The sequence below is a fragment of the Pteropus medius genome, unplaced genomic scaffold (genome assembly GCF_902729225.1).
Source record: "Pteropus medius unplaced genomic scaffold, Ma_sr-lr_union100, whole genome shotgun sequence".
NCBI lineage: Eukaryota > Metazoa > Chordata > Mammalia > Chiroptera > Pteropodidae > Pteropus > Pteropus medius.
Genome location: NW_024345481.1, coordinates 325710 through 335121, shown reverse-complemented (window position 1 = coordinate 335121; position 9412 = coordinate 325710).

Below are 9412 nucleotides of genomic sequence, written 5' to 3'. Positions count from 1 at the left end.
AATTTAAATATCCGCCCTGATAAGAAAGCCTCTTTGTTCATGAATTAAAGTGGGGTGCAAAAATGGATAAGAGAAAGACACAGGGTTAAAATAGTGATAATAAAAAAAGAATATATTCATATTGTTTGTTGCAGTAGTTTGTTTTAATAATAACTCTGGATAAATGGTTTGATATTTGTTTACAAATGTTAACTAATATCAAAGAAACCCAATCAGGAATCTCAATCAAGGATTTAAATAACATAAAATTCATTTGCAACTGAAATGCACACCGTTGGTCATGATTAGTTTTTATTCATGGATGAAATATAAAGAAGCCAGCAGGCATGGAAGTTTTACCCATCAGAGCAGCTATTTGCCTTCAGTGTTCAGAGTCCCTGCATCCCACCATTTCATGGAGATCCTGTCATCAGATTCAGTCATAAGTCTGGCCAGCCCTGTCATATTGTGGCGCCTGCCTTAGTGAGCGATGGCTCTGTCTGTGCTCACTTCTGCTCACATATAGTTCAGGTTTGGCAGGATTGGTTTAGGCCCTACGTAACAAGGTTGTAGAGGAAGGGCTGCATAATTCCCAAGTGTCTCTAATACTTGAAGACTATCAATATTTAAACACAAAGAACCTGATATTTGCTAAGTGACTAAAGTGACTAAGCCAAATATAGATAAAAAGAGTAACATTTCTCTTAGTTCTGATGAGATAAAAGCCTTTCCAATGGATCGATAAAAATGATTATTTAACAACAGATCCTTATATTAATAGATCTATAATTGGCATTCGTTATTTTGTATGTGTACAGCTGACTTCACTGTGTTTGTAATTACATGCATATACATATATATGTGTATATGTACACGATCGTTGTTAAATCAACTCTAAACTTTATTTCATGGGGTAAAGTCATCAGTGATGACAACCTACTTATCAAACCCGAACTATGTTTCCATCGTGTGCTGGTAAGTGCCAGAATGTGTATTCACAGTTTAGGAACTGTCATGGGCATTTATTAGACAACAAGAAAGACAGACAAAGTAACAGTTAATATGTAATACAAAAGAAAGACACAATCAATTATGTTTTAAATGAAGTGTTATAGGGAAAGAGAGTGTGCTGCACAAAGATCCATATCGGAGAATCAAAAAAGTTTTTACTTTGAAGCTATACGAATGAATAAGTAACGAGTTTCCCAAGCAAAAAGGGAATAAAGTAAAGGTACTACAACAAGTAAATGAAACAGCATCACTTCACACCAAGACCTCTGTTCTTCGGGGATGATAAGAAGCTCCAAGTCACCATAACAGAGGAGAGAAGTGGGTGAGAAGGGGACGGAAATGCCGCCAGTTAGGCTGGAATCAGATCATGAAAGTCTTTGGATGCCAAAGAAATAAGTGATCATTTTATCTTATAAAGATAGTCAATAGAGGCACTATTGTTTGTGCTTAACAAAAACTGGATGATATAATAAAATTCACGATTATGAATGTATGAAATTCATAGTTATGAATGTATCACAATGGAGAATGGTTTCAACTGGGGTGAGATTGGTGACAGAGACATAAGTGAGGAGAATGTTGTATAATAACAGTCCCATTTGTTTTCTCCATTAAGTACCAGAGATTGATAAACAATGATAACGATTCCTGGAAATCAACCAAAACCAACCAAGCACCTGATTGCATAAAGATGGTGTCTTTAAGTTACACTTAAAAAGTAGCTTAGCTTTTTTTATGGATACAAGTGAAACTCTTTCTGTGCATGTTTGCTATGTGTCCTCTGACAAGAGGTAGCTTCAGAAATCACCGTGTCTTTGATGTGTGTTCACTCAGAATGTCAGAGTCATACATGCTCTTTTTATAACCTCCTTAAGTCTGTGTAAGCATAAAAGCTGCATGAAACACTAACATATAAAGTCCCTCTGTCAAATACTATACAAACATTAAATCCATAATTCATGCTTGAGATTCTAGAGTTCTGGGCCTTGCTGTGACTTACAGTGATTTGCCACTTAATATTAATAATAGTTCGTAGGCCAAGATGTTTTTAAAGCATGAAAAGCTGACTTCGATGTGTTCTTTCTTTGAAGAACCGTGATTTACAGACATATGTGACATTAGCAACTTCCAGTGCTCTGTGACCCTTTAATTTAAACTGGAAACTAAAGCTACATTTGGTATTTTTTGTTTGCCATACTCTGAAAGGTCATTGTAAATTTTTTATTTGCTTTTATATATATATATAAATCCCAGTGTCAATTAGAGCATAATTCAGTACTCTCCAGTTTCTAAAATGAGAAGTGAAAAGACTCAGAGTAGCAATTATTAAGACTTCTTACTTTCACAACAGACCTTAAAAAGACTCTATCTCAGTCCTAAATCTCTAAAATAACAGAAACCCTAGAAATGTAAATTAGCTTTTGTTGACAGTTTTGAATAGCAGAGTGGTTTTGTTGCAATGTCAGATATAGAAAAATATGTCAGACACAAAATCCAAACAAAATAAATAGGCCCTAAAATCTATCATAGCAGGATAACAAAAAGATACCAAACTAAGTGTAGGAAGAGCAGAAATTTATTATACAGCTATCAGCAAGTGACTTGCTATGGGTCTGTGATCTCATTGCTCTATTTCTTAGTGTTCTGGTATTCTTATTTACAATGTGAGGATTACAGCTACCCTACTGCTTTTCCTTATGTATTGAAAAATTTCCTAAAAGATAATATATAAAATAAAAGCAAAGAAGCGTACTTATGAGAAATAGTGTTTCATATATTTTACACTTCCTTCATTCCACCCAAAAATGAACTTGTCAAAGGATAAAAATGTAAACTGATAATATGCAAATAAAAGGAGAAGAAATAGAGTTCAGTGTCTAGCACTATGGAAGAGAAAGGAAAGGAAAACGAATGAACGCAGCGAAGGAAGGAAGGAAGGAAGGAAGGAAGGAAGGAAGGAAGGAAGGAACAGCGAAGGGAAGGAAGAAGGGCGCAGGCTGAAGGGCGAAATGAGGAGGAGGATAGAGTGGAGGAAGGGAAGGAGAAAAGAAAGGAAGGAAGGAAGGAAGGAAGCAGTAAAATGAGCTGAAGTAGCTGAAGGCTGAAGGAAGGAAGAAGGAAAAAGCAAGCAAGCAGGGAGGGAGGGGAGGGGAGGGAGCGAGGAAGCGAGGGAGCGAGGGAGGGAGGGAGGAAGGAAAGGGGAAAAAGGAAAAGTCTAGAGAAGATTCATTTTACTGTTCTGGTTTCTTGATTGGGACATGAAAACAGTCATAGTTGCCTAGAGTTTGGGCAGAAGAAAAGGCCTAGGATAAGTACAAAGTAGAATCTTTGATCTGGAAACTCCTGTATAAAGAAAGGGAAAGAAACAGTGACAAACTGAGTAAATTAGGAAAAATCCACTCTCTAGTAGAAGACTTTAAGAATACTGCCCACCATCAGCTTTGGCTTTGGGTAGAGAGTTAAAAACTCATTTTATTCTCCAAGAACCTCTAATGCAAATCTAATTTTATTTAAATTAATGGTAATAATTCTTACTAGCTTTGTGGCTAAAAACAGAACAAACAACAAAAAAACCAAAACTCCTAGGCAAAAATGTGCACCCAGACATCTAGAGAAAGCAAAGAAAAATTTGAAATATGACATCTGAACACAAATGAGCTCATAATGAAAAATCAAAAAACAGATAAAGAAAGAATACACCTTGAGAGAGTCAGAAAAAATAACAAGCAGTATGTTCTAATCCACAATAAACAGCAGGTTTTGGCATTATCAGATACATAATATGAAATAACAAAGTTCAACATGTTAAAGCATTAAAATGCAAAATTAAACAAGAAAGGAACAAAAAACTATACAATTTGACCAAGGATATTTGAAAAAAATCATATAGAATTTTGTTCAATAAGATATACAACAGTTGAGATTTTGTGCTGATTAAAGGTATTTAGTAGCAGAATCGAAGGAGTTGAGTGAACTATAAAATTAATCTAAAGGAATAATCCTGAATGCATCACAGAGAGACAAATAAAAAATTATGAAAAACAAGGTTAAGAAACATAAATAAGAGAGCAAGAAAGTCTAATGCTTAATCAAAGTTTCAGTAAAAGAGAATAGAGAAAATTAGTGTAAGTTTTACTCTGTGATTATTCTAGACTTTTTCTTCTGATATTTTTATTGTCTGAAGAAATAATGACTGAGAATTTTTGAAAACATATAAAATACTTGAATTCTTAGATACAAGCGCAGTACATCCTCCCCCAAATGATTAATGATAGGTAGATGATGATGATAGATGATGATGATAGATAGATAGATAGATAGATGATAGATAGATAAAGAGATTTAAAAAATACTAGACACATATGATGAATATATAGATCACTAAAATATATTTAAAAGTGGACAGAAAGAAAAGGCAATAGGTCAACAATTATGTCACTAACTGCCTCCTCAAAGCAAACACTAGAAACCAGAAAAGAGAGAATCTGTACAGAAAAATATGGAAAATTAATAAACATTTAACTGATATAAATTCAATGAAACTAGATGATGGAGAAATTCCACAAACTTTAAATTATATGTAAATTGGAGGAAGACAACAGGATTAGCTGAATTGGCATGGGAAACCACAATAGGAAAGCAGGTGAAATGATTCATCCCAAAATATCTGCAATTGTGGAGATATCCTATTGATAGAAAAGCCAAGAAACATCAACGAAAGTCTCTTCCAGAAAAGAGAGAAGCCCTATCTTAAAGATCTAAAAGCAGCTGGAAGAGAGAAAAGGCCCTGAGATGTTGGAGAAAACGAAGCTCGGAATGGACACAGAGCACAGAGGTGGCAGATCGAAGTCTGCACCAGTTCTAAGAGAGATTACCTTGGACTCTGGGGGCAATATCTGTAAGAGGAGGTAGTCAAAGAGAAGGAAAGAATTGTCTACTGGTAGAAGCTCTTCAGAAACAACACAGAATTGTGGAATCAGAAGAAATCTGATCACAAAGGCAGCATGAACTAAAGAAACTTTTCATTATTGAGTCAGCAAAAATAAAGGCATCTTTTGGGCTAAGGAACAAGGTAAGTACTTTAATTCCTTCCTATCATGCATAGATCCTTCTGCTTATAGGTAATCTAGAAAATTCAATTCATTCAAATTATTAGTAACATCAAAATAAAACTATATAATTCAATCGAAGACACTATAAGAAAAAAATAATAATAATAAAGCAAAGCTTCTTAGGAGCCAAAGAAAACTCACCATACATATAACAGAAGATTATAATGCAACATTTCAACCTGAATTTAAAAGAAATTTACAGATGAGGTCTTATAGAATTGTACACTCAAAAAAAAAAAGAAAAAGAAAACTTGAAGAGAGCAATTGCATTGATGAAGAAACATCATAAAGCAAAAATAAGAAAACAAATAATAAATAGAAAACATGGTCAAAACACTTGGAGTTCTAACTGAACAATGGGATAATGCAAAGAGAGTTCACAGACCTCAGGAAAGAATTAAAGGACAAAAATGTTTCATAAATGAAAATGAAATTACTAGGAACACTAGTAGGTATAGTCACAAAGGAAAAAGCACAATAAGAGACAAAAAAGATAGAACAGAAGAAAATGTAACAACAACAAAAAGATAAAAAGGTATTAGAGAGAAAGTGATTTTGGCTAGAATAAACTGGCTTCACTGCCAGCATGGATTCTGACTTTCTGCCTGGGCCAAAAGTTGCATCCCCTCTAAAGAAGTGGCGGCTATGGCCTTTGTTCCTGAGAAAATACCATTTTTTCTCCTGGAATTATGGCAGCTTTCTTGACTTCCTTCTGAGAGATGATACTCACTTTTATATCCACATCTTTTTTGTCTTCTGTCCTTTTATTGTATTTACATTCTGCAGGAAGAAGACTTTTGCTTGTGTTCTTTTCATGTTTATCTGCCTTCATAAGCTTTACTGTGATGGATGTTCCTGAAGGCTGAGTGTGTGGTGGGCAAGTGATACAGACAAACCAAGAGGAAACCCAGTGATGTTAGAAGTTCCTGGAGATCCTGGCGAATAATTCTGGGTACCAGTGTTTTATAGGTGAGTTACATCAACATTCAGGACAAAAATTAAATGAATTCATTTAGGGAAGGGAAAAGAGAAGACAAAGCTAGTGTAACATTTATACCAAAGCCAGACAGAGTGCTAAAAATGATAATATCCATTTACATTAAAAAAAAAAGAAATGCAAAATTGTTAAGGAATGTATAATATTAACAGATGTAATCTAATGATTTATTCCAATTAATTATTACCAAGTTCAATTTATTCCAAGAATGCAAATTTAATTCATTTGAAATTCACTGTATTAACATATCGATTATATATTTATATGTATATGATCATCTTATTGTATACAAAATACATTTGACAAAGTTCAAAATGTATTTTAAAATAAAAACTCTTAAACTCAGAATAGAACATGATGTATTATTGCATCCATACCATACTGCCTTAGTCACTATAGCTTTAAAATACATCTAGTATCTATGAAGGCAAGTATTTCTAACTTCCTTTCTCCTTCTTAGGCAATCCATCAGTATTCTTGTTTCTTTGTTCTTTTAATTAAACTTGTTAAATTCTATTTAAAAATAGGTGTAATTCTTAATCTAAGTGGAGAATCCACTAAGTTTATTATTTAAAGTGAACATATGTGCTTATGTGCATGCCGTATGTTTGACACATTCCATTAATTGAAAAAGCAAAGGTTTCAAGAATATGAATAGTATGTAATACCATAATCATGTGTAATATCCTACCTGTTTAGTCATCTATAGCAAGATGTCATTTAGAAGTATTTATAGAACATTTTTTAAATTCATTGTAACTCAAAAGTTACATATAACAAATTACAAAGTTTTCTGCAAAATCATTTTGTATTTGTGATAGATTAAAAAAAAAAAGACCTGATAATTGTAACAGGTCAAAATAAAAACCACTAGGGCCCAATAAATTTTTGCTTTTGTATTAATAATCTAGATCTGCGATATGATACATTAATTTATTTACGCAATTCAGTGAATTATGAATGATATAATTGTTCTTATAGTTCAGATTTTAAAATATGTTTTAAAGCAAATACTTGAAAAGTATTATATCCTATTTAGTTTTTTTTCTTTTTAACATGCCAGAAGCGGTCTCACAATATTTATCACATAGTCATTAAATGAAGCCTAGGTAAAAGACACAAAGCTTTTTTAAATGGAAAATGTCAAAATATATACAAAAGTCAAATGTGTTTTATCCATACTCTAGTTGGATTTCACACATTGTCATGTCAATGGAATCACAGAAATTGAAGACTAAACCTATCCCCCATGAGAAGAGCCTCAAGAAATACCAACTAAACATCTTTAGCATAAATAAAATTTATGAAAATAAGACAGTTTTTAGAAAAAAAAAAACATTATACCGATTACTTGCATTTTATTTTAAAATATCCCCACCTAGGTCAAAGTGAAAACCAAAGAAAAAAATTTAACTGAACACAAAAAATTTTCCTTGGTTTTGAAATATAACAAATGAAAAAGAAAGGCTTAAATGTTTCCACGACGCCAATACAAACTGCCTTATTATCTCAGTACCTTCTACTACAACTAAAACATGAACTACCAGCTTTTACTTGTTTGGTTTCTTTTTTTATTTTTTAGATATAATTAAAATTATTGCTTTTTTTTTAGTTTCAGGTGTCAAGTGCCTCAGGGCACAGAACTGAAAGTGTGAATACACAAAGAGAGAGAGAGAGAGAGAGAGAGACTATTTAAACCATTAATGAGGTATAGCACTAGAAGAACCAAGGGGTCATTAAGTCATGTCTTACATATTGAGAACATAGGTAATAGACTATTCCATGTTTTCTTTAAGGCACTAGAAACATCTCTCTATCTAAATGTGACTTATTCAGGTGCAACTGTGCCTAAAATTCTGTAATTATAAATCTAGTCCATTGTTTTAATAAAATTGTTTTCCTTCAGCATCAAATTTATCCATTCCTCTCCTTCTTCATCGCCACCATATATCAACATTCCTCTGGAAAGTTCTGCCCCTTACCATTTGCTTTCCTATCCTTTCACTTTCATTTTATCTTCCCTGTAAGAGTAATTTTATAAAATAGACGTGAAGTCACACCATTACTCGCCTAAAACACTTCAGTAGCTTCACGATGCACTTGAATAAATCTAATTCATATCAGGCTCTACTAGGCATTACATTATTGAAATTATATCAACTTCTAAACCTCAACATCTGTCATTGTACCTTTCTCACCAGGCGCCAGTCATACTTCCTCTTCCTAGAATGTGATATTTCCCACTCTAGGTCATTTGCCCTTACTTTTTTGGTCAGTTCAAGATGCTATTTCCTCCAGATCTAATCTGTCATCTCCAGGTTTTACCTCCACTGAAACTGCATTCTCTTCCCACCCTAAATCAAGAAAGTTCTCTCTAGAATTCTTTATCACCGAACATTTTATTTTTTCCATGGTTCTAATCACAATATATACGTATTTATGCATACATGTTTACCTCTGCTAATTGAATGGAAGTTTCATGAGGACAGGGACTCTGTGTACGTCTCCCCATCATATACCCATCACCTTAGACTTGTCTACTCCATAGTGGAAAATAAATATTTATTGAGTGAATGACTGAAAAAAGAGGTTAAGTATTTTAATTACATATATACATATAAACACAGAGTCCACAATTTTAATGGAAGAGTATATATATTCTCATAACTATTTCTATTGTTCATTTCATTTTTCACCTTTTTCTGAAGTAGACTCAAACGAAACACGTTAAGGAACTGTGATCCATACAAATGCAATGTTTTTTCTCACTGAATGTATTTCCTTTGAGTGGCAATAAAGCCATTGCCAAAATAAAGATTCACCCTTTTATTTAGTTTTGCAATAGACATTTTTGGTAGAAATACTGAAAAATAAGTTCCTAAATCCTCAGGCTCCTTTGAGGACAAGCTTCTTCAGAGATAATTTACAAGGTCAAGATGAAGAAACTTGTGAGTAAACTTATATTCTAACCTCATTTTTCTATATTGAGTTTTATATTCCACAGTCTCTGGGGAGCTGAAAGAAATAGCAGTGAAGAGAAATAAAATGTAGAGAAAGAAAATATTTGGTTTACATATACGAGCAGAATATCACTTCTATTACTAAGTTTACTGATTATTTATCACAAATATTTTTATAATTTTTATGTAAATATTACTTTAAGAAGTTGTTTCAAAATGTGTATTGAGATGTTGACTCACTGGGACTTTGGTACCGGATAGCCCGTGATCAGAATTCCAAATCTAGACTTTTTATGGTGTGGACGCAAGGAAATCACGCCATTAGTAAGATGTGGGTAAAAAAATCAATGGGC